Source organism: Sceloporus occidentalis, unplaced genomic scaffold (assembly GCF_023333645.1).
Source record: "Sceloporus occidentalis isolate IW3139 unplaced genomic scaffold, rSceOcc1.0.p SCAF_93, whole genome shotgun sequence".
In the NCBI taxonomy this organism is placed as follows: Eukaryota; Metazoa; Chordata; class Lepidosauria; order Squamata; family Phrynosomatidae; genus Sceloporus; species Sceloporus occidentalis.
Window position 1 is genome coordinate 1,723,378 of NW_028317073.1, and position 27,941 is coordinate 1,751,318.

Here is a 27,941-nt window from a genome sequence, read left to right on the forward strand (position 1 = left end):
CAAATATGCACAGCGCAAAAAAAATAGGGGCGTACAACCTAAAAGGCATACACATTCAGATTCCTGGGTTGCTACTAGAATGATAATGACCAAAAAGTACACAAAACAAAGCAATTTTCCAAAGAAGGCTTTAAATTGCTTAAGAGTCTCTTTGGGGTTAAATGTAGGGGGGACTTAATAACTATGTATAAATATATAAGGGGACAGTACAGAGATCACTCCCAGGACCTATTTATACCCAGGACTGTATCTATAACAAGGGGACATCCTCTACGGCTGGAGGAAAGAAGGTTTCTACACCAGCACAGACGGGGGTTCTTTACAGTAAGAGCGGTGAGATTATGGAACTCTCTGCCAGAGGAAGTGGTGATGGTAAACTCAATAAAAGAGTTCAAAAGGAGCCTGGACGTGTTTCTTGAAAGCAATAATATTACAAGTTATGGATATTAGATTAATAGGGACAGAACGTTGATCCAGGGATTTATTCTGATTGCCATATTTGGAGTCGGGAAGGAATTTTCCCCCTGGTATGGGGCAATTGGCATCTGCTTCATAAGGGTTTTTTGCCTTCCTCTGGATCAACACAGTAGGGACACAATATGTATATAGGTTGAACTTGATGGACTTTGGTCTTTTTTCAACCTTATGAACTATGTTACTATGTTACTATGTAAAGAAGCCCTACTGATTTAGCTACTTGATAAGCAATAAAGCCATTAGAAATTGTAAAGGACTCGCCAATCTTGGGGTACTTTGACATTGGCTGGCTAAGCAATATATGGCCGTATAGTGTGATTTAATCCCCAATATTTATGCCTTAGATTGGCTATTTGAATGTTATTTGCTGGGTATGTGCGGAATTCTTGCTGTGTTTTGTGTACTTATTGGTCATTATTATTCTAGCAGCAACCCAGGAATCTGTATGTGTATGCCTTTTAGGTTGTACGCCCCCTATTTTTTTTTGCGCTCTTTTGTATATTACATGTCATATTGAGGAATCTCCTAAATAAACCTGCACTAGGATAAGAAATCTGACACAGTTTTTCTTTTAAATTTTCCTGCATACAGATGCCAAATAACAGATTACCAAATAATCCCCTTCATATAAACAGCTCTGCTTTTATATCAACTAAATAACATAAGATTATACTGACATTTAGTTATGTACCAGCCTTATCACATCACATACATTATCATTTAGAAGTATTCTATATACTAACAATGTTTTGAAAGTATCTAGCATAAAGCTTTGTTCTAAAGCAGGACAGTTTATTTATATCCCAATGAATAGTGATATAACATTGCACGTACATACATTTTTTATAACTAACTTCCTCATTAATCTGTAGAATAGTATTTTTATTTTTCTCAGCCAGACCTATTGGGCAAACAACATACAGTAAAACATGTCCACATGGAAAAAGACTTGGTGAGTGAATTAAACTTTACGTTAATATACATAATTTCTCTTTTAATGGGTTTTGCACTAATAAAGACTTAATGGGTGACAATATAGAAAGTAAGATTGACTTCATGTTGAAAAAGTTTAATGGTAAAAAATGTCCATATTTTTTAGTAATAAAAAAACATCCGCTAAAGTCAAACAAATGTGATGCTCATTGAGCCAGTGGTGGAGCTGACTAGCAGAAAATAGTATGGGATGGAGGCAAATGAACATGGGGATCCTCCAAACCCCCTCATGTATTTGCAAGAAGTACAACAATTTAAAGAGACCGCTCAACAATCATATGCATTAAAGTGCACATGTTTTAAGTATCTAAAAAGGGCTACAATATCCCCTTGGATCAATCACAAATATTCCTTTATTAACAAATCCCTCTGCCTTTGACAAAATATCACTTTGTGAATTTGATAAATCTTAACATGTAAAATGAGCCATACATAGGGAACAAAATGTTTTTATGGCATGAGTGACTTGCAACTGACCCCCAATTACCCTACTTTACCTACCAGTCACCTTAGTACCACTAATAAGATTAAGGTGTGCAATACAAGATTGCTGCTGTCCCATGAGAATGTCAGCTGAATAAACTGTGTCATTTGTGCCCCATATATTTTCACACATGGAAGATTTAAAAGCACTGCACACAAGGAAATGCTTCAATATTCTCCAAGGATTTAAACACTTACAAGAGACAATTTAATAGAGCTTTATATTTCTAGATAATAGAAACATATCCATGAAGGATTTTTTTTGATTAGACCTGGAGTAATTCAAATGGATATACTGTGTTGTTGTTAGTCTCATTATATGAGGATTTAAACAACAATAGGATGCACTGTGTCAGGCATTTATGATTACAAGTCATATGTTTCTTTGAGGTAGATACATTGCTATGTGTTATTTCCTTTGACACTAACAGCTGTTTACAAGTAGACAGGTTATTACCTACAAGAAATACAGATTGGGAGGGTGAGAGACCTTGACTGTGAGTTGCTTTACTGTCTTGTCCACTGAATAACAATGGATGACAGAATTAAAGCTGCGGCAAAAGAGCAAATATGTCAAAGCAACAAATGTTTTCTGCACCAAAACGAGGCTCAAAATGCTGACACAATGCTGATTGGTTAACATTTATCACTATATTGTCAGCCAATAATGAACAAACTAAAAATGCTTGTTGGGGCAATAGCAGAGGCCATTTCTGTTAAGGAGCTAGAATGATCTGCAGTTATGGCTACGGGACATGTGCAAATGGACCAAAAAACAATTCGGACAAATTTTCTGGCATTTTCGGGCAATTAACTTCATTCCCTGCCTATTCGTGTTGGCTGAAAATTTGGAGGCATTTTTAATTCGGGAATAAATTTGTTGCCCGGTGCCCACATTTACTCTTACTCATTCTCTCGCATTCCTATTTTCTTTTCCTCTCTCTAAATGTCTCCCTACCTTCTCTATCGACCACTTGCGCTTCTGCAGACCACTTTTGCATCTTCTTCATCTACTCTCTTTTATCATTTCTCTTCTGGGTTTGTTTTCGGGGCTTTGTTTGCCAAATTCCAAATTTGCCAAAATTCAATAAAATTGTCATTGATACGAATCGGAATGCACAAGTCTAATGGCTACTATGAATAAATTATCATAAGATAAATATCTACATACTTTTTTATTTACTAATATTAGTATACATAGTATACATATACTTCCCATTTAGCTTAATGACTAACTTTGGTATTGATTCTAGAATTTAGTGCATGAAAACGTGGACTTGAAGTGACATAAAGCATTTTATATTGTTTTTATATGTTTGATGAAGTGCTAACCCTGGTAAGTTTTTCCTACAATAGGGGCTAAGTTGGTAGTGCATATTGACTAATGGAATGTTTTGAAGGGCCAACTCAGTCCTTCTTGAAAGAGAAACTTGGCAGGGTTGGGCCTTCATAACATATAGTTGCATCTCTGAGATAAAATATTCCATCTTACCATAACATTTAGTTTAGTAAACAAATTAATTTGTTTTCAGCAAGTGCTCCCATGGAATCCATTGCTTAATGAATGACATATATAAACTCCACAGTAGTGTAAATGTTAAAAACTTGAGACATTAGCACCTTAATGCTTACTAACTTCACTAAAAGATTCAAAATTAATTGGACATTTTATCAATCTGTTTCTTGTACTGTGCAAAAGAATGGTTCACCTCACATTCAACAGTTGCTTAAAAAATGAACAGATATGAAGGAATAAAAGGCTGCCATATCATTTAAAAAACATACAAGACTTATATACAGATGAGAACAGATTTGATTCCAATTTCATTTTCAAGACAATACCCTATTGACATATCTCACTGAGACGTGAGATTAGCTGGGGTTAGACTATTGCTGAGCGAAGCCTGGATGTTTATTACAGTTTGACTGTAATACTGAGAAACCTGGCAGAGTGATGGATGTTATCACCAACTGAGGCTGGAATTATTTTTACTTTTAAAGTTTTTTTCTCTCCCTGCATTATTTTTTTCTTCTCTTCTTTCTTGACATTCATCTCTAGTTTTTTTCTTCAACAAATATTAGGTGCTTACGAAAGAGGCATGTGGTGTTACACATTATCATACCATCTGTTAGAATACTGTATTCATGTAATCTGTTGCAACCGTTTATGTGTTATATACTGTTCTATCAGTAGGTGGTGCTGTTTACAGATTTCTTTGTTCACTGTTTGTGATATCTTCTTGTTTGCCTTAATTAAACTTTCTGTAGGCTGCAGCCAGGTTTCTTGCTTTAAATAATTTATAAGACCATTGTCTTTCAAATTTAGTCCTAGTCATCTATACAAGTGTTGTTCTACTTTTAATATGTTTGAGCTGCTTATGATGGAGGGCCAATTACATCTCATTAACCTTTAGAGTGCTGGCTACATACATGGTCTAACAAAGGGCTAGAGAGCCAATCGTGCACCATATTTTGGTGTGTAGTGGAGGCTGTCAAAGAGCGCTTCAGCAAACTGGCAGTCATCTTTCCTGGTCCCAGTGCAATTCTGGCATTTTTAACAGTAGGTAGAAAATCTCATGTTTATTGTTAAATGTAAGAATAATTATTTCTAAAATCAAGCAATCTGTCCATGGAGCAGACAGTTTATTATGGCTAATTGCTGCCAAGGGAACAAACATTGAAGAATAAGGAATTAACATACCTGGGAACTCTCCATATTTCACATTGAGACCCTGGGTGAAGTGGTGTTTCTCCAAGTCACCACAGGGTGAACTACAAGATGCAGGAACTATGTTGTGGCACGCCCCAGTCCCTGCATACTTCCTTATTAATAAAAATGCGTGTCCCGAGACATCAGTGAGACCGCCCACTAATGTCAGCGGTACCTCAGGAAATGTTAACAGGGCCACCTGTGATATCTGTGGGACCACCCACTGTAGTCAGAGGGACCTCCTACCCACATCCCGCCATGGAGGCTTCTTGTAACTGGAACCAGAAATGTCCCAGGTATAAAGAGTCAGTATGTTTCAGGCTAATCTATTGCAAAATCAGATGGCTGTCATGCTACCGTTCATGGATCAGGGATTGTGACTTCACTGGTACCACCCAAATTGAAATCCCTCTTCACAACAAAAACAATATTATCAAAAAAAATATATATATTTTCCAAAAATAAATGGACCAATTAACTTCCATGGGCTAAAGCGAGCAGATTTTATAAGCATATTTTCTTCAAAAATAAAACAAAGTGATAGGTGCGCACAGTGTATAAAACAAAATTAGGTTGCTAAATTGTTGAGCTGCAAGTCAACCAAAGAAACAAAACCCCACAATTGTTCCAATAAGCATAAAAACATACAATTAACACCAGGTGACTGTGCTAAATTAAATCCAATCAGTGAAAAAAGTATTTTATAAATAAATGAATACTACCTAATAGGTGTGTTGAGCGATCTGTGAATCTCACATGAAAAATATAAAAACAGAAACAAAAAATAGTGCAATATGTAGTTATTCAAAAATAATTTTTTAAAGGATCAGTGGACTCTTACATTTGATGGGGCTTCCCCAAGCCCATATAATGCACCTATTCCGGAGTGAAGGTGCTGCCTTTCATCCGGACTTTATCTCATCAGAATCAGGAGATAATAATGAAGGTTGGTGGTCTTAAACAAGGTGTTGTGGTTCAGCTTCTTTATAAATACAATCCGCAATGTGGGAGTAGGTAAACAGTAAAAAAGGTTCACTTGTTCCTTTCTCAGCAGTCTTGGATTCAGATTCAAATTCGCGGCGTCCCGCGTCCTGCTGTAGTTGAATCTGTCCTGCACATGGGACAATAGAGAGAATTTCGCCTTAAGGCTTCCTCAGATACGTAACTGAGGAAGCCTTAAGGTGAAACGCGTAATACTCCCCCATTGCGGATTATATTTATAAAGAAGCTGAACCACAACACCTTGTTTAAGACCACCAACCTTCATTATTATCTCCTGATTCTGATGAGATAAAGTCTGGATGAAAGGCAGCACCTTCACTCCGGAATAGGCGCATATTTTCTTCAAACTATACATACAGTATATTTGGTATATGTTTATAAAGTGATTGTATGATATATACGTTATTTCTTCCATGAGGTGGGGCCACATTAAGAGCATCAAGGGCCTGGCCTAGGAATTTATAGGGCTGCCTCACAAGTGGTCAGATACGGTGATTGCATACAGTAGGCAGATGTTTCACACCTTGGCTAACAAATGCAATTAAGCTAGACTAGAGGGCACCAAATTTAACCCTTGGAGAGCAGCAGGGTATGGAGACATGCAGGATAAGACATAACGGGTGGAAAATAGGGGTGACTGCAGGAAATGAGGGGTTCAGGTGAATGGTGTGATTGTCATACCAGGTGAAAAGGGGTATAAGGCATATCAGAGAGCAGAGTGGCAAATCAGGGGGGTATAAAGACATTTGTGGGGAGGGCAGAGTGGCACATCTGGCGGTATGTGGCATATCTGGGGGTATGTGGCATCACTGGGGGTATAAGGCATATCTGGGAGGCAGTGTGGCAAGCCTGGGCTAAAATGTGCATAACTTGAGGGGCAGATTGGGAAATAAAAACAAGAAATATATTTTTCTCAAAGTTTATTTTTAACATCCTGTTTGTTTATTAAATTATTTGAAATAAATGAAAAATTTACATTGATTTTTTTATCCGATTAATCGGAAAAAAAAAATCGGCCAACTAATCGATTATGAAAATAATCGCTAGTTGCAGTCCTAATTCACACATATCATCAACACATTCATTATTCAGTCTCAGTCCTGTGGTGGGAGCGTGAGGCCTCTGCCTTGCTGCTGTGCCGCGGTGTTCACTAACGTCATATTCCTGCGTTCAACATGAAATGCCGACACTGCGACCAAGATAGAGGCTTCTTTTTCATGAGTAACCTCTCAGCACACCTCTATCTCCTCCCACACACTCCAAAGGCAGGCCCTGTCACTCAGCAACCTGGCCGCATGCCACAACTGAAGGCTTTGCGTGCCAGTTGTGGCACGCATGCCATAGGTTCGCGATTACTGGCATAGACAAAAGACCTACACAGTGGTAGTGCGGATGTTGCTCCAGTATAGTGAGTGAGGCTACAGAGGACGTGATTTGTGAAGGCACCTGGTTTACCGGTTCATGGCTGAGCTCTTCCACGCTTCCACTTCACAATAATAGCACTTACAGTGGACCAGGGTTTTTTTAATAGGGCACAAATTTCACTAAGGCTAGGTTTCCACTTGTTTTTTTTTTGCTAAAAACGCCCATAAAAACGCCAATAGCGCCACCTGGCGTTTTTTTAGTGAAAAAACGCTGCAGCCAGATGTTAGCTGTTCTTCAATAGGAAATCGCAGAATGCCATATCCACTTGGCGTTTTTTTTTTTGGCGTTTTTTCAGTCCTCTTTGGCGTTTTTCTGCTTTTTTGGGCTCTGTGGCAGTTTTTCAAAATCGCAGCATGTTGACACTCTGGCGTTTTTTGTAAGGAAATCTTGGCGTTTTTCTCCAATAAAAGTCTATGGGAGAGAAAAAACGCCATGAAAAAGCCATGTGGGTTTATTGCCTTGGCGTTTTTTATGGCATTTTTTCCACAGTTAGAATGCAGAGGATGGACCCAGTATCTGTGTGTCCTACGAGAAATAGGCTGGAAACAAACAGTTTCACACAAAACAAAGTTCATATTGAATTCTACACCATTTGGAACAAACATGCCATTACAAACAAACATACGCGACGCATCAACTGGATCCTGCGTGCCAAAAGCAACAGCAAACAATTTGCACCATCATTTGGGGCCAATCTTCCTAGAGGAGCAGACATTCGGAATAAAGCATGCCTTACAAACCACAGAAAAGTGACAAAAGGGTCCGCCGGGGCGTTTAACCCCTTCGCGACCTTTGCCGGTTCAGGACCGTCATAACAAGAAGGTCACTAAATGACCTTTGACGGTCCTGAACCGTCAAAAAATTAAATAAGCTTAGAAAGTGATCAAGGATCACTTTCTTCGCTTAAACGGCCTTGCTGCAATGCCTCGATGTCGAGGCATTCAGCAAGGCCGTGATCGGCATCGGGGGCCATGTCTGGCCCCTCCCCGGGGCGTCAACAGCCGCCATACATTGTATGGCGGCGGACGCCCGTTTTAAAAGCGTTTAGGAGGCGATCAACGATCGCCTCCTAAACTTAAATGGTGTCGCTGGAATGCCTCGATCAGGAGGCATCCAGCGACACCAAACACTTACCTCTGGGTGGGCTGTGACCGCTCCGGAGAGCGGTCACAGCCGCCGCTGCCGGTGATCTTCGCCATCAAGCAAGATGGCGGCGGCCCGGGAAATAAAACAATAAAGACGAAAAAGTTCGCTAGAGGGTCTCCAGACCCTCTAGAGAACTGGCTCCACTTGCTGGTTGAATACAGGTACTGCATTCAACCATGCAAGTCAATGGAGCCCAGCTTTCTAATCACTATGTGATTAGTAAAATATTCAAAAAAAATAAAAATAAATAAAAAATGTAAAAAAAAATGTAAAAAAAATGTGCTAACATTTAAAAATAATTATGCAGTGATGTCACTAGATGAACCATCCAGTACCAGCAAAATGTGTAAAAAAAAATATAAAAAAAGTATTAAAAAAATAAAATAAAATTAAAAAATAAAGTTTATTATTTTGAGCAAGTGCTAAAATTTCTCAAAAATCTCAACAAAGAGTTAAAATAAAAGCACTTCAAATACCCAAGGGGTGTCTAATATATAAAAAAAATGGCTGATGGGGTAAATTGGAGTGGCCTAGCTCAAAGATAGGGCATAGGTACAGACTGACCAAAATGGAGAAAAAAAGCGCACTTCCCAAATGTGGCATTTTAAATCTGAAACAACCCGACAAACCCATGCATGTCGGGTATCACTGCACTCAGGAGATGTTCCTGAACACACATTGGCGTGTTGTTTGACAGTGGCATATACCAGAACCTGTATATCTATAACTAAAGTACAATTTGTGTGAAAAAAAAATAAAAAAAATTACTATTACAAAGTTTGACAAAGTGTAGTTCTATAATTGGTGCATGGAAAGGGTTAAAATAACAGCATTTGGAATACCCTGGGGTGTCTAGTTTTCAAAAATATATGGTTTGAATGGGTTAAATTGAGTTAACCGGCTTCAAAGATATTCCAAAGAGGAGAGGGAGGCACAATGACCAAATGACCACCTGAATTACGCATGCCCCAAAAGTAGCCTTTTACCAGCCAAACAATCTGACAAACCCATGCATGTCGGGTATCACTGCACTCAGGAGATGTTCCTGAACACACATTGGGGGGTTGTTTGACAGTGACATATACCAGCACCTGTATATCTATAACTAAAGTACAATTTGTGTGGAAAAAAAAATAAAAAAAATTACTATTACAAAGTTTGACAAAGTGTAGTTGTATAATTGGTGCATGGAAAGGGTTAAAATAACAGCATTTGGAATACCCTGGGGTGTCTAGTTTTCAAAAATATATGGTTTGAATGGGTTAAATTGAGTTAACCGGCTTCAAAGATGTTCCAAAGAGGAGATGGAGGCAGACTGACCAGATTTGTTAAAAAAGATTTGGAAATCATAAAACGCTGCTTGTACTTATTGCCCTATAACTTACAAAAAACAGCAAAAAAACATAAAAACATTGGGTATTTCTAAACTCAGGACAAGTAGTAGAATCTATTTAGCTAGTTTTTTTACTTGCTTTTTTAGGTGAGTAAAAGATTTTTCAAATAAAAGTCATAAAATGTGTTTTTTTTTCAATTTTGCACCATGTTTTTTTTATTTTTTTTATAGTAAATAAGATGATACGATCAAAATAATGGTATCTGAAGAAAGCCCATCTTGTCCTGAAAAAAACAATATATAACTTATGTGGGTACACTAAATGGGTGAGGAGAAAATTACAGCTGAACACAAGCACCACAAAAGTGTCAAAACAGCCTCGGTCCCACAGGGTACAAAACGAAAAATTAGCCCGGTCCTTAAGTGGTTAAGTAGAACTCTACCAAGTAAATGACATCAGGAGGGGGCAGATACTTGCCATTTATCCTAATCCCTTTTTTAGCTGGGTGAAACTTCTAACTTGTAAAGGCTGGAAAAACTGCCTAAGGTCAAAAAACCCAATTTCCACAGAAAGGCTAAAACACCAGAAAAAACTCCAGAAAAAAACACCAAAACGCAGGAAAATGCAGTGGCAGTTTTCTTGGCGTTTTTCATCAAGAAAAAAAACGCAGGACAAAAACCCAAGTGGAAACCTAGCCTAACTGACTTGGGGCAAACTTAGCATCCCTATGAGATCTTCAGTACAACCCGTTCTACTGCCTACACTTGTCTATAGAGATGACATGCCTATGTGCTTAATTTTACACACCTTTTAGGAATGGGTGTGGCTGAAACACCTAAACTCAAAAATTAGGAGGGGTGTCAACATGGGATAGGATATAGGATAGGATATAACCTTGAATGTGATAGAGATTTATATTAGTAAATGTAGCAAAGCTATTATGCCTTAAAAATGAGTCAATGCTTTAATTAAAGGCTTTTAAATATATTGCAGGTACATACAAGGGATGATCAGGATCCAGTACTCACAGCATATGACAGAAATATAAGCACGTTTCCTTAACACAAGCTATATTGCTTTTCATGTTTTCCTTTCTAAAATTAATATACTTTGTCAGTATAAATATGATTTATAAAGTAAATTATATCCTGGTTGTGTGTCTGCGGTGATTTATGACTCAGAATTTCTTTCAGAAGCACTGGAGACTTAGTAAATCATTAAAATGTCTCTACATTTCCTACACATTGGCCATAGTGTGATAATATCAATCATAGCTTGTCTTTTTTTATTCTCAACATGATTTTGGAAACTGTTGTAGACTATAGGAAAGTAAATAATTTCAAGAATTTAAATGCTTACCATACATTTTAGATGGGACATGTACATGAGATATTTATCGCTATCTTTATTTTCATTTAAAGAAATGTGAAAAATATTGATATTTTCTCTCACTGTTCAAGAAGTATACAATGGAAACCCACATAGTACTATTTGAATATATGAATGCAGGCCCACCCATCTCCTACAAAGGGGAAAATAAGAAGTTAAAAAAGCCTTATTATGAAAAACATAAAATAGTATTTATTAGACATGTGCAATCGGTGGGGAGATGGAAGATAGAAAATAAAAATTAAAGAGAGAAGTTTAAAGACAGAAGGTAGAAGAGAGAAGATGAAAAACAAGAACATGCGGAAGCAGAAGTGGTCGGCAGAAGCGGAAGTGGTCAGCAGAGAAGCCATGGAAACATTTAGAAAGCACGAGAGTGTTAGTGAAAGGACCAGTGAAAATTCAAAGCTTTTTGCTTCATTTTTGTCCTTTTGTGGGGGTTTGGCCTTGTTTTCGTGGCTTCATACGAATCGCCAAATTTGCCAAATTTCTGTACAAATTCAAATGCACAAATCTAGTGTTAATACAGTATTCATTGTAAATGGTTTTTTTGCCACTTACAGAGTTATTAACATTTATATCTAATGCAAAACTCACTGTACTTTACTTTTATTCTATAAAGTAAAGCTTTTACTTAATAGAATAATAAATGTGAATGATTTTAAAGTAATATCTCGTTCCATAGCCCTTGGAGTGGATCTCTGGTGCTAATGGTAGGGTATTGCCCTACAACAGACCCATTTCCCCTTTGGTTGAGCCTTCAGGTACCCAGCTACCCCTGGGACTTCACTGCCTACCACTAACCGGATACCTATATTTTAGGAGGTACGGTAAGGGTGACTGGGGAATTGCACAGACAGGTAGTACAGAAACAGGTATTAACATAGCTAGAGTATGGTAAACATAGCTATTGGTTCAATAGTAACACTTAGTAGTAGAAATCAAAATGTCAAGACCAAAGGGTAAAGCAAGTCTATAAACGTAGCAAAGCAAAGGTCAAAACAACAAAAGTACTGCACAACTAGAGTTTCAGCAATGCTTAACTATAAAGGATTTCTGTGTCACTATTCCTGCAAGTAATAATAAATGGCAAACAATTTCACCACATTTAAATGTATGTACCTACCCGACTGAAAGTGTCTAACTCTACACTTCCTATAACTGCTAGAATTCTGGGGAAATTATCAACTTTACAATATAATTGTATTTAATTATTTTAGGAGGCATGAGGTGAGCTTGGAACAACATTTGTAATAATTCAGATGTCAGTGTGCTTATTGCACACTAATCTACGTATTGAATATATATACACATAAGAGTTACGGTTAATGAAAAACGGGAAAAATCAACTTCCCTTATTAAACAAGTCAAATCTTAACAAGTACTGTGGTTTGATTCATTACTTCCCAATGAAGCAGCACAAATGCTAATGATGTGTAGAAAATTACACAGAATAACACTTTTTATGCTATCTTGCCAGCAGACCCACACTCGTGGCTTTTGAAGAAGTTAATCCATAACAAAAATCCACTATAAAATTCTATAGTAAAAGCTGTTCATTGGTAGCCCATGCACCAAATTAGTCTGCATATAAATTTGTAGGCTTATCCTGTACTAAACATTTTTTTTCTATACTTTATATGTAATTAAAACACCCTATAAATGTCTGTTACTATGCAAACTATAAGGTATTTGATTAGAATGAAAAATGTAAAATCAAATTTTCAATATTTAGATTCTATTAATAGATAAAAAATGTGAGTTTGTTATAATGGATTTGGTTGCAATGCCACTGGATGAGGACTTAATTGTCTATAGAACAAGACTGGACCACAGCAGCCTAAGTTGTTCGCCTATTACATATAGAAGGGTAGATGAAAAATGGAAGTGTTGTTTTAACTCCCATCTTGTTATCTTCTATACCCTTCCAATAATAAAAGATTCAGTTTGATGTTAAACATCGACTCAAGAATATAACTCTTAAAACTCAGCTTGGACAATTCTAAGTCTAGCAACAACTTGAGGGTTCCTCCAAAGTTGATACTGACTTGCAATATCAAATTTGCTTTTGAAAACTATAACAAATTGGCCACACAAAGTAATTTAAGTTTCACGGTTTAGCGAATGGAGAAAACGTGTAGGAGAGGAAAAACAAGTAGAAAAAATGTCTGACATGTCACATCTGACACTCTTTAACACTCACTAGCAAGGTACATTTAAGTAACATACCTTATCATCATCAATTTTACTGAATCAGTGTCTCCATGTTTTCAAAATAGAAAATAAACAATAGCTGGGAACTGGGCTATTATTATGGATTTATGTGTGCATCTTTATAGCACTGACATTGAATTATAGGTACCTTGCTTTTCCATAATATATATGTGATCCTTAATGCAAAAATATAAGAGCCTACCATCTTCTTTCTACTTCCTTCAGAACCTTGTGCACCAACTTCAGTTGCTGTTGTTAGTAATAATTAAAGGGACCAATATGAGTTCCTTATTGTTCTGTTCTCTTCTTTGTTGTCAGTCAATACAACTGTCTTTGTTCTTAATTGCCATTTCTATCTATGCTCTTATTCAGACTTCATTTGGCACAGAACAGCTCCAACTTCTACTGCTTCACTGACAATCTTAGTATGCCTCTTATTTTATAATATATGTCTATGTATAGAACGTTGGATTTCCTACATTTACAAGCTTTTCTCCCCTGATTTGGTGTTTTGTCAGTTTTGCTAGCTGTGTTTAGACCGTGATTTGCCTTTAGCTATACAGTGAGTATCTCTATATTACTTGCCTCCATTGTTTGTGTGTTATCCATGATGGTGTGCCATCAGATTATTATCCAGCATGGCACATTTTAGATGCATTTGCATCTTAAGCTTTGGGTAAATATGGTGGAACATTGGTCTCTTAAACCTCTAGGGCTCCCAAACTGCTCTGAGGACAAAATGCAATATAGTTATATGTTGTTCAAAATATTCACCCTCACAGTTTATGTTTGTTTTTTTAATACAATATGAATAGACCTATCACATTATTGCTTTAGTATATATTAAATACATATGTACATCCATTACATAAAGTAATGTTTTTACAAAAATATTATATAATTATAGCACCTCCTATTGAGAAATATATATAAAAATATTTAATACTTTCTCCATGAGGTAAATAATATATGAACAAAAATCTTGTTCATATATATTTCTCCTAGGGAAATATTTTTACTGTAGAATCACAATGACTCTAGCAGAATTTTCTGTGGATAGTAAAGACAGAACCTTTATTAGGAAATGGATTTCACAGCAGGTAAAATAACAGTGTGCTCTAAGCTAACGGGATTGTGTGTTTAGAAGAATGTACAGAAAATGGATAAAAAAACATTTTTAAATCATAAAAACAGACACAAAAATGGGAACACTATGGTTCAAAGTCGGTTGCACATAAGTACTACATAAATTATTTATCATTTTCTAATCAGGTTTCATTTACTAGTTTACCAGGAAGAATACATTGTGATACTGCTTTTTATTTAATTTTTACAATTATTCCACATTTGAAGAGGTCGCCAAGAGGAGACTCATTCATTTTTGTAATGTGTAAACCAGAGATTGTAGGGGGTGTGGTGAGCTAGGGTGAATTTGTCCCCCTCACTCTCTACCCCTCTCTCCCAAATCTCCAGATCTCTCCCATCTTCTCCTTCCATCCCTCTCTTCCATCTCTTTTTTCCCCAAATGTATCCCTCCCTCTTCTCTGTCCCTCCACTGCTTTTTTTCTCCCTCTCCTCAACTCACCTATAGTCATCTTATCTACCCTTACTTGTTCCTTCCTCTCCTCACTTCCCTTCTCCTACAGAAGTCGAACTGACTTCTGTAGAAGAAGGGAAGTGAGGAGAGGAATGAACAAGTAAGGGTAGATAAGATGACTATAGGTGAGTTGAGGAGAGGGAGAAAAAAAGCAGTGGAGGGACAGAGAAGAGGGAGGTAAAACTTACCTTCCTTTTTGTCTCCAATACTCTTGACACCTACCATCTGCTCATTTCTCTTTTTCTTACTTCACTTATCGTTCCCTTGTCTCACATACCCTCTCCATTCATCCAGAGCAGAGGGGAGCTGGAGCAGGCAGGTTAGTGCAGAGTGGGTAGGTCAGAGAAGACTGAACAAAAAGGGATAGGCCAGAGCAGAGTGGCACAGTAGGGGGCATGTCAGAGCAGAGGAGGGAGGAAGGAGCTAGGAAGAGCAGAGGAGAGCTGGAGAACGTGTTAGAGCAAAAGAGAATGAGAAGTAGTGGATAATAGAGGGATGCTGAGGGAGAGGGTAAGAGCAGAGAGGGCAGTTAGTGACTGGGGAAGATAAAAGGGGAGCTGGAGGAGCCGAGGAGAGGCTGCAGTGAGCAGTTGCCCAGTTGCAGAGGGGCAAGGAGTGCAACAGATGACACTTATGCTCATAAAAATTGAAACACAGGGCCGGATAAGGACTAATCATGTGGCATGTGCACTCTTATCAGCTTCCTTTAAGCCCTATCCAGCATGACCGGCGGTTTCCAGAATGACAACAAATTATGTTCCCTGCCCATTTGATTCGGATGAAAATCAAGAAATGTATGCATAAATAATGAAGAAAAAAAGATAAACCAATGATTTTTGATTATATACACTCCTTCATCTTCCCAATAACAACTGGAGCCCAAGCAAACCTGCAAACTTTTGCTAAAAGCCCTCAAAGCCTGCCATACACTCCTCCATCTTCCTAACAACTGAAGCCCAAGCAAACCTGCAAACTGGGGTCACTGGAGAGGCCTGAGAGCCAGCCTCCTCCATACCGACTATGGTCCCAGGCTTTGTAAAGACTTCTGTGTCTACCCCCAGAAGTATATCATCTCATCATTTGCTAGGGGATTATCTACGGCAGATAGCCAGGATATACAACCCGGAAGAGACAGGCATTGTTTCAATTTAATGTCAGACTCTTCTCCCCTACCCTATGTGTACTAATATGTTGTATAAGTCCCCCCCCCCCAAGTTGCAAAACTGCAGACATTTACCCCGGTCAATCCCTATTGTGTCTGGGAGGCAGATTAAGGGGGCGGTTGTGTACCCATTGTATCCCAATATCTAGATTTATGTTAATGTGTGCTTTGCTGGCTATATCCAGCCATGTGTGTGAAGGCAGTCTTCATTTTATTTATACCCTACACTGAGTCTTGGCTAGTGACTGGGAAACCCAGAGAAAGAGTGTTGTCCCAGGCTAAGGGCTCACAAGTCAGCAGAGGTAGTCGGACGGACTATCCAGCTCCGTGACATTGGTGGCAAGCGGTGAGATTGCTTCCTAGTCTCAGGGACATTCCAAACCACCACCGGGAACTACGCAGAGCTGATCCAGAGGAATTGTACCCACCTGAAGCTCTGGAGGGAGGTACAAGGGGAAAAGCCTCCCAACCTTTGAGAAAAGGTTCTGGCTCCAGCGGAAGTTGCCAATGCCGTTCCTGGGAAAGCAGTCCAAAGAGGAGTGGGTGGCTGAGCTGGAAGTGCTGGTCCAGACAGGGCTGAGGTTACACAATGGATATTGGGCTCTGCGGTGGTACGCAGCACAGCTGTGCCCAGGGCTGGAGGATAAAGGTCCCACAAAGGGCTATGGCTTCGGCGGCCTGGGTTTATTATTGGAAAGCGGCTGAGAAGACTTCAGAGAGAAGGTGTAGATGGCAATTCTCTCCAGTGGCAGTTATACTTTTCGGGAGATGCAGAGGTCAGGCGGGTGAGTACTGCTCGTGGAGGGGCAGATTGTTTGGGGCACCAGTTTTGGGAGGGCCTTGATGGGTGAAAAGAACTGACTGACTACAGAGTCAACCCGTTTGGGGTCTCCTCCTTGGTCGGTCCCACTCGGAAGGAGGAGAAATGTGACGGAACCCTACATCACTGGGGGCACTGGAGAGGCAACCCGGGAGAGACAGCTGTTGTTTCAGTTTAATGTCAGACTCTTCTCCCCCACCCCATGGTGCACTAATATGTTGTATAAGTAAGTCCCCCCCCTCCAGTTGTACCACTACAGACATTTTCCCTGGTCAAGTCATCCCTGGAACTACCGTATTTTTCGCTCTATAAGACGCACCTGCTGATAAGACGCACCTAGATTTTAGAGGAGAAAAAAAAGGAAAAAATATTTTGAGCTAAAAAATGGGCTAAAATATTTATTACAATAACTGAATAAGCTATGAACACAGTAAGACACACACAGTAAGACACACACAGACACAGTAAGACACACACAGACACAGTGAGACACACACACACACAGTAAGACACACACACACACAGTAAGACACACACACACACAGTAAGACACACACACACACAGTAAGACACACACACACACAGTAAGACACACACACACAAACACAGTAAGACACACACAGTAAGACCTCCCTCCCTAACCCCCCTTCTCAGTATCTCCCCTCTAACTCCCTAACCCCCCCTTCTCAGGATCTCCCCTCTAACTCCCTAACCCCCCCTTCTCAGGATCTCCCCCCCCCCGCCCCGGTCACTTACCTTAAACTCCTGTGTTGGAAGCGTGAGGCGTTTGTCTCGGGTGCCGGCGCTTCACTGCTGAGCGCCGGCGTCTGACGTCATATGCCGGCGCCCAGCGTAAAGCGCCGGCACCCGAGACAAACGCTTCCAACACAGGAGTTGAAGCGCTGAGGCAGGCGGCGGTGGCGGTGGCGGCCGCCGCCAGCAAAGGATTCCTGTATATCTGTCAGGCAGGGGGGCCCGAGAGTTGCCGAGCGGTTGTCTTCAGCAACCGCTCGGCACCCCTTGGGCCCCCCTGACTGGCAGAAATCCAGGACTCCTCTGCTGGCGGCCGCCGCCGCCTGGCTCAGTTGCGACCCCCGGATTTATCGGCGTATAACACGCAGGTAGGGTTTAAGCTCCGGATTTTAGTTAAAAAAGTGCGTGTTATACGCCGATAAATACGGTATATCGTTGCCCCCCCCCCCTCCCTCCCTCCCTGCCTGCATCTTCGCTCCATAAGACGCGGCTGATTTTTCATCCTACTTTGGGAGGAAAAAAACTGCGTCTTATGGAGCGAAAAATACGGTAATTTGGCCAGTAATAGATAGTGGAGGTTGGGACCCCATTGTATTGTTAATCACTTTACTGACCCTATTGCCTTAAGGCAGATTAAGGGGGCGGGGAAGCACTACTTTTTTTCAGGTATTAATGCATGTACTGCACTGCAATCATCAGGTCATTTTAAATAATTTTAAAATTTTAAAAAAATATGAATTAATTATAAATAATCTGATATTTTATACCTGTGCAAATCATATTCTTTTGCAATTGTAGAGGTTTACTTCATAATTTATTTTTACCTATTTCATCTTTTTCTAGGTCTTAATCTTAATCAATAATGTACAGCATCCACCAGAATAGACACAGATAACAGCACATTTCTCTTTTCTTGCCAAAGTAAATACTTTATTTGCATTTGAATACAAAATGGTGCCCTTCTCCAAGTAAAATGTTCTGCATTCACCGTGATAACTCCATATGCTATTTATGAATAATAAAATGTAAAATCATAAAAAATAAAAATCAAATAATGACTGCTACTTTCCAAAATTATTTTGTGCAAGAATATGCTATAATGAACAGGAGCAACAAAAAAAATATGTGTTCATTGTCCGTTGAGAGACAGAACATGCTATTCCATTGTATCTTTGTGTCAGACTGTAAATTTCTATATATTAACAATGCTAAATAAATAAATAATAATAAAATTACTTTGCAGCTGGGCATTCTCACACATAAATTAAGATGAAAATGGACTGATGTTTCATGTATTTTAGATAAGGGTTAAAATATATTATGGTAATTATGTTTAATGGCTAGGAAAAGAAATTGAAATTCCAATTACTTTACCATTAATGAAGAAGACTTGTGATTGTCTGAGAAAACCTGCATATGCCTATGTCATACACCAATACATAAGCCCTTAATAATTATGCCACTTTGATAAAAGCCATAATTTAGTTTAACCTATGCTGACTAGTAAGATAATATACTGCATAGGGATAAGCCAATTGTCATTTTTAAACCCCTTATATGAAAAATCTAAAATTAACAATGGTGCTTGCATGTTGATTTTAGAGATAAAATTCACACAAATGCTCAGGAAATAAAAAGTCAAGGTGGTCCAGTCTAGCCAACTGGCAAACTTGTTAAATACCTAGCCTTTGATGCCAGATGGAGTGGGTTACATACCTTGACTGCTACATTCTAGTGTTTGAATATATGGCCACTAGCTTTATACACTCAAATACACCCCCCCCCCAAACAAGTGCATATACAGCTAGTGGTTGTACACACAACATTTAGCATCCACTGTCCTTAAACTGCCAGGGCTGTTTTCTCCCTCAAGTACAACACTGCTTTCCACATACCTAGCTTCTCCTGTGACAGATCCTATCCTCAGTATGTGGCTTTTGGCTGTGTAGAATGTGTATTAGTGATGTCCGGATCATGAACGAATCGTTCATTTGATCCGGTTCTTTTTAGTGATCCGGATGAGTCGGTTCACTAGACTGAACGATTCGTTTGTAACGGTTCAGTCTGTGAATCATGCAGCTGTAACCTGATCCTAGAGCTGTGAGTCATCTGCAGAGCACTCAGACACAGACTCTGGGGTCAGGTTACAGCTCATTAATTCACACAGGAACGATGACTCTTAGTAGAGAGTCGTTCAAAGAGTCGAATGATCCGAAGAGTCGAATGATCCGAAGAGTCGAATGATCCGAAGAGTCGAATGATCCGAAGAGTCGAATGATCCGAAGAGTCGAATGATTCGAATCTTACAGGGATCCGGATCTTACAAGGATCCGAATCTTACAGAGATTCGAATCATTCAGAGAATATCACTGATACCATACTTTTATAAATAAATACATTAATAATGTTCACACTGCCCCCAGGATTTAGATTCCCCTGAGTTTGCCCCCCCTTTACCTATAACTGCACCTACAGTTAACTTTATTAAATTAATTAAATTAACCCTCAGTCATCAGCATAAAATTAACCCTTATACCCCATCAACCATAACTGCCCCTGAAATTAACCGTAAAGATCCCATTAACCATAACGGCCCCTGAAATTAACCCTAAAGACCCCATTAACCATAACGGCCCCAGAAATTAACCCTAAATACTCCATTAACCATAACTGCCCCTAAATTAATTGCATGTACTCCAGATAAATTACCTAATAAATTGGTATGGTTGATGGGGTCTTTAGTGTTAATTTGGGGGCAGTTATGCTTAATGGGGTGTTTAGGGATAATTTAGGGGCAGTTATGCTTAATGGGGTCTTTAGTGTTAATTTAGGGGCAGTTATGCTTAATGAGGTGTTTAGGGTTAATTTGGGGGCAGTTATGCTTAATGGGTCTTTAGTGTTAATTTAGGGGCAGTTATGCTTAATGAGGTGTTTAGGGTTAATTTGGGGGCAGTTATGCTTAATGGGGTCTTTAGTGTTAATTTAGGGGCATTTATGCTTAATGAGGTGTTTAGGGTTAATTTGGGGGCAGTTATGGTTAATGGGGTGTTAAGGGTTAATTTTAGGGGCAGTCATGGTTGATGGGGTGTTAAGGGTTAATTTTAGGGGCAGACATGGTTGATGGGGTGTTTAGGGTTAATTTAATGGTGAGGGTTAATTTAATTAATTTAATAAAGTTAACTTAAGGTGCAGTTGCAGGTAAAGGGGAATGTAAATCCTGGGGGCAGTGATTATTAATGTATTATTTATAACAGTATGGTGACATTCTCTGAATGATTAGAATGCCAATGAAGGCAGAGAGTCGTTCAAAGATCCGGATCTTACAATGATCCGGATCTTACAATGATCCGGATCTTACAGTGATCCGGATCTTACAGTGATCCGGATCTTACAGTGATCCGGATCTTACAGTGATCCGGATCACTGTAAGATTCGGATCCCTGTAAGATCCGAATCTTTGAACGACTCTCTGCCTTCATTGACATCACTGGAGGCAGGGGGGAGGATTCATAATGAAAGGGGCGGGGCCAATCGTTAGTGTGCCTGCACGGAGTTACTGGAAAACAGTAACTCCGTGCAGACACACTGAGTGATCCGAAGATCCGGATCATGAATCGGATCATTTCAGTGAACGAATCGAAATGATCCGATTCACTTTAATGATCCGAACTTCCCATCACTAATGTGTATGTTGCATGTATACAGAGATGTGTGGAGACATGGGGGCGGAGACAGGAAGTAGGAAGTAGAAAGGGACAGGAGAGTGAAAACTAGAAGGAAGGGAGTAGGATTCATGAAGGGTAACAGCAATAAACTGTTTTCTTTACAAGGTTCATCTGTCTACCCCATCACTATTTGAACACATGTACATGGTGTTAGAAGTGGGAACTGACTAATCATGGCTCAAAATCTAAGGTGCATAGAACAGCTTGTCTTTGATAATGACATTGCTACCACCTGGCTGAAATTCAAGAGAGAATGGGAAGTGTACAGCAAAGCAGGACTATCAGACAAATCAAAATAGGTACAAGCTTACACTCTTCTCAACTTGGCTGGTTCAGATGCACTAGATAAATATGAATCATTTCACTTTCAAGAGGGTGAGGACAAAGAGGATCCTGATGTGTTAATCAAGAAATTTGATGAAATATGCTTACTAGAACGAAATGTGATAATGGACAGACATGCATTCAACATCATGGTTCAAAAACCTGACAAAGGAATTCAATCATATGTGGCCACGTTGAGGCTGCTGCAGAGCCGGCCTTAGGTGTTCTGGCGCCCTGTGCGGACTACTCCTCTGGCGCCCCCCATCCCAAAAAAAGAAAGGAATCAAAACTTGTAACAAAACCCCAATCACCATATACTACGCCAAACATTGATGTGGTCTAGGCCTACCACTTAATTGTCTGGCTTAGTAGTAGGGATGCACCGAAACGAATTCTGGACTGAAACCGAAAGTGCAGCATTTACCTGGCCAAAACCGAATATGACCCCCCCCAACACCATAAAAAATCTAACACTTTTATTTAACCCCTTAACGACAATTGCCGGTCCTGGCACGACACGGAAAAGCATGTGCTTTACGACAATTGACGTGCCAGGACCGGCACGTCTTTAAACGGGTGCAGAAAGCGATCTACTTTCGCTTTCTGCACCCAAAAAGCGTTGCTGAATGCCTCGACCTCGAGGCATTCAGCAACGCCGCGATCGGCACGAAGGGGCCATCTCTGGCCCCTCCACGGGGCGTCAACATCCGCCATACTTTGTATGGCGGCGGACGCCCGTTTTCAAAGCGTTTAGGAGGCGATCAACGATCGCCTCCTAAACTTAAATGGTGTCGCTGGAATGCCTCGATCAGGAGGCATCCAGCGACACCAAACACTTACCTTTCGGTGGGCTGTGACCGCTCCGGAGAGCGGTCACAGCCGCAGCTGCCGGTGATCTTCGCCATCAAGGAAGATGGCCGCCGCCCTGCAAGAGAAACAAGCAAGTTTTAAAAGCTCGCTAGACGGTCTCCAGACCATCTAGAGAACTCTGGCTCCACTTGCAGGTTGAATACAGGTACTGCATTCACCATGCAAGTCAATGGAGCCCAGCTTTCTAATCACATTGTGATTAGTAAAAAAAAAATAAAAAAATAAAATAAAATTAATAATTAGAAAAAAATAGTAAAAAAACAGTAAAATGTAAAAATCATTTCCCACTGATGTCACTATCAGGGGAACCTCCAAGTTGAAAAAAAAATGTTTAAAATTTTTTTTTAAAAAAGGCAACAAAATATAAAATATATATATAAAAAATATATTTTTGTGAGCAAGTCCTAAAATTAGCATATTAGCTTAAAACAATTCTCGCATGGAAAGAGTTAAAATACTGGCATATTAAATGCCCGTGGGGTGTCTACTTTTAAAAAAGGTATGATTTGATGGGGTAAATTGAATTGGCCAGGTTCAACAACGTCCCAATTAACACCGGGGGAAGGATGGCCACACATCTAATTTCCAATTAGAAAAATGCACACGTACCAAATGTGGCCTTTTAGTTCCCCCAAAAAATGACAAATTCATGCATGTGGGGTATCACTGTACTCAGGAGATGTTGCTGAACACATATTGGGGTGTCGTGTGACAGCGGCATATACCAGGAGCTGTAAATTCATACATAAAGTAGGTGTGTGTGGGAAAAATACACACACAAAAATACTACTGCAAACTTTGAAACAATGCTGGTGGTAAAATGTGTGCATGCAAAGAGTTAAAATACCAGCATTTAAAATACCCTGGGGTGTCTAGTTTTCAAAAATATATGGTTTTGTTGGGCACACTGAAATGGCCCGGCTCAAAGATGTACCAAATAGGGAATGGGCAGTGGATCCCCAAATGCCAAAGTTCAACATTGAAAAATGCGCATGCCCCAAATGTGGCCCTTTTGCCCCCAAACAGCCAGGCAAAATCATTCATGTGGGGTATCACTGCGCTCAGGAGATGTTGCTGAACACATATTGGGGTGTTTTGTGATAGTGACATAAACGAGAACATTTTAATTCATACCTGAAGTAAAATGTGTGTGGCAAAACAAATGCAAAAAAATGACTACCACAAAGTTTGACAAAGACTGGTGGTAGATATGGTGCATGGAAAGAGTTAAAATACTAGCATTTGAAATACCCTGGGGTGTCTAGTTTTCAAAAATATATGACTTGATGGGGTAAATTGCATTGGCCGGGTTCAAAGATACCCGAAATGGCACATGGGGGGAAGAATTACCAGATTTGGAAAAAATGGCTTTGAAATAGCAAAACGCTACCTGTACTTATTGCCCCATAATGGGTAGAAAAAAGCAAAAAAACATAAAAACATTGGGTATTTCTAAACTCAGGACAAATAGTAGAATCTATTTAGCAGGTTTTTTCATTACCTTTTATAGATGAGTAAAAGATTTTTCAACTAAAAGTTAGAAACAGTCATTTTTTTCTAAGTTTTTCACCATATTTTATACTTTTTTTAGTAGTAAATAATAAGATACAATCAAAACAATGTCATCTAAAGAAAGCCCTTCTTGTCCTGAAAAAAACAATATCTAATGTGTGTGGGTTCAGTAAACGGGAAAGAAGAAAATTACAGCTAAACACGAGCAGCGCAGAAATGTTAAAAAGGCCATTGTCACGAAGGGTACAAAAAGTAAAATCAGCCTTTGTCACGAAGGGGTTAAAGTAAGTAACACACCAAAATAGGAGAAAACAACTAAATAATATTATATATATATATATATATATATATATATATATATATATATATAAAGTCCAAAAATAGTTACCGGCACTCCAGGGACTTTCCAAATAACCACACAAACAACTTCGGTTTTCAAGTCTATATATATCATATATATATATATAATTAACAGCAATCACATTCCTATCATGCCCAGGCATACCCAGATTCCAGGATTTACTCGCAGACTTGGCATGATAGGAGTATGATTGCCCTATCTACCCCTTCTCACTCTCTTCTGCCGTATCTACCCCTTCTCACTCCCTTCTCCCTATCTACCCCCTTCCCCCTGTCTCACTCCCTTCTCCCTATATACACCCTCCTAACTATCTACCCTTTCCCTCTTTGAAGTTCACTTACCTTTCAGGAGTCCTGCGGTGGGGGTGCAAGGCCTCTGCCTCCCAGCTCTGCCACTGTATAGAACAGTATAGAATGATGGGAGTTATGATGTACTTTTAGAGCATAATTAGATCATGAAAAAGACATTGGAAATGGTACAGCATAACACCCATCACTCTCACACACTTACCAATCCACACATATACTAATCCACACGCATACCAATCCACACGCATACCAATCCACACGTATACCAATCCACGCGTATACCAATCCACACATATATACCAATCCACACACACTAATCCACACATTTATACCAATCCACACACATACCAATTCACACGTATACCAATCCACACGTATACCAATCCACACGTATACCAATCCACACGTATACCAATCCACACGTATACCAATCCACACATATACCAATCCACACATATACCAATCCACACATATATACACCAATCCACACATATACACCAATCCACACATATATACCAATCCACACATATATACACTAATCCACACATACCAATCCACACACATACCAATCCACTCTCACTGAATGCTTTCCTACCTTTCCTCTTTTCTCCTTACAGCTCCTTTTCCTCCTCTTCGTTCTTCTTCTTCAGTTCTTCAGTCTTCTTCCGGGTCAGAGGGCACGGACAGCGGTGGGAGCGGCTTCAGTGTTGTGCGCCGGGATCTGACAGCAAACCCCGGCGCACAGCAGCTGTTGCCGCGCGGATCACAAGGGAGCGGTATCGGAGGTCTTTAACAGACCTCCGGCTCCCTTGAGTGATGTTAAGCCGGGTTCAAGGGAGATTCTTGAACCGGCTTAAAATCACTCAAGGGAGCCGGAGGTCTGTTAAAGACCTCCGATACCACTCCCTTGCGAGCCTGCTCCTCCAGCGGCGGACACTACTGTCCGTCTCTGGAGGGGTGCCGGGTGCCCCCCTGATGAGCGGCACCAGGTGCCGCTCGCCCCCCCCCGCCGCTAGGTACGCTGCTGGCGGCAGCGGTACGCTATGGTGGCGGCGGCGCCCCCTGGAGTGTGGCGCCCTGTGCGGTCGCACAGGTCGCACACCCCAAAGGCCGGCCCTGGGCTGCTGGGTAAAAAATTTGATTTTGGTGCACTCACCGATGAACTAATACGTGACAGAATTGTCTGTGGTATCCACAATGATGCAGTTCATGCTCAGCTATTAAGAGAAAAAGATTTGACACTGGAATCAGCCATCAGAATTTGTATGTTTGAGTGTTCTGAAAAGGCCACTAAGGAACTCAAAAGAGAGGCAGAAGTATTTGTAGTGCAGCACAACAAAAGTCAATGCAGCAAATGTGGGGGTGAGCATGCTACTGTGCGCAACAAGTGCCCAGCCTTCAACAAACATTGTGACTCATGCAACAAATTGAATCATTTTCATGCTGCAGGTTCAAACCTCAAAACACAGGTGCATGGGTGAGGCCCTCTAGTGGAACTAAAAAAAAAATTGTGTACAGAATAAATGAAGTGGAAAGTGATGAGCAGCAAGATTGTTTTCATTGTGAAAGTGTGGACTTAATTCCAAATAAAGGAGAAATATTCACCACACTCACAACAACATGTAACTGAAAATTTACACTGGTGCTAAATGCAGTGTCATGTCGTCATCTACACTGCAGTGCATTGGACACAACGCCCAAATTGATCAGTCAAAGTAAACCTGATAGCTTATGGCGGTCAAGCAATTCAGACACTGGGCACTGCCACTCTGGCTTTTTCAGAAGGCCAGTTGTTATTCCACATAGCCGATAAAAATGTTAAAAGCCTTTTAGGCTTATCAGACAGCATGCGCCTAAATCTTATCCAACTCAGCCCAGAGGTACACACAACAGGCTCCAGAAATGATGGATTATGAGGACCTATTTCGTACTGACACTATTGGTAAACTTCCTGTCACATATCACATGCACCTGGATGAATCAGTGTATCCCACTGTCTGTGCACCACGACGGATCCCACTGGCTATGAAAGACAAGGTTTCCCAAGAGTTGGAAAGGATGACCAGACTGGGCATCATCTCACCAGTGGAGGAGGCTAACCCTTGGGTGTCTGCCATGGCTGCTGCAGTCAAGAAGGATGGCACAGTACGCATATGTATTGACCCTGTGCACCTTAATAATAATGTAGAGCAAGTGGTTGCTGATATGCCACAGGCAAAGGTCTTCAGCACATTAGATGCTAAGTGTGGATTCTGGCAAATCCCTCTGGATGAGGAATCGACACTTACAACATTCATGACCCCATTTGGCAGATACAAGTTTTTACGGATGCCATATGAGATTTCGTCCGGAAGTGAAGTCTTTCAGAGATGTATGGAACAGCTCTTTGCTGGAGAACCATGTGAAATAGTTGAAGGGACAGTAACTTAAAAAAGATAAATTCACTATATACTGGCAGTCGGATAGCAATTCTATAGATTAAGCCATTGCATAAATAAATAAAAAAACACTATAGCTGGTTTTACTTTTCCTTTTACGGAAAGTTGGAGGTATTCCCCCATTATTCTCTAGCAAAAACATAGTTAATCTTTCGACTGAACACCTGAATGCTCCAACAAACCAACACAATGCTTTTGGGAAAAGCATAGTTATTTTGTTTCATGCACTACTCAGTATTTGACATTGAAGAAAATGATAAAACTGTTTGCTTTTTTTGCCGTTAGCAATTTAAACCGGTCATTTAGTAGCTTGCAGCTTGTATACTCAAAAAAAGTTAATATTGTGTTATAAAGAAAATAGGCATGCCTCTTCATTTGGTGTTTGTTATGCTGTGTTCCACTGATCCACTGTACTCAAGTCAGTTATGGATTGACCAAGTAGGGGGCTTGCTACAAATATCTGCACTGCCAGAAAATAAATGCAGTGCACTAGATGCTAAGAACACACAGGGGTTTATTTTCCCATTAGAAAGGAATCAGCGAACAATTTACCCCCCCTTCATCCCTGCTGTAAAACTGTGATGATCCATGAGAAAATGGTAAATTGTTCGCTGATTCCTTTCTAATGGGAAAATAAACCCCTGTGTGTTCTTAGCATCTAGTGCACTGCATTTATTTTCTGGCAGTGCAGATATTTGTAGCAAGTCTAGCAACTGTAAATAAGGATGTGTGCAAGCATTTACTGTGTTTATGAATTATCTTTGTACATTAGTAGAGGAAATTTAGTTACATCACTCTGTAATATCAGTATAAAAAGTATAAAAAGAAGATGTATGTTTTTTGGTAGGAAGAGTTAAACATGTGACTACGCACAAACGCACACATTTTATAAGCCTTAACA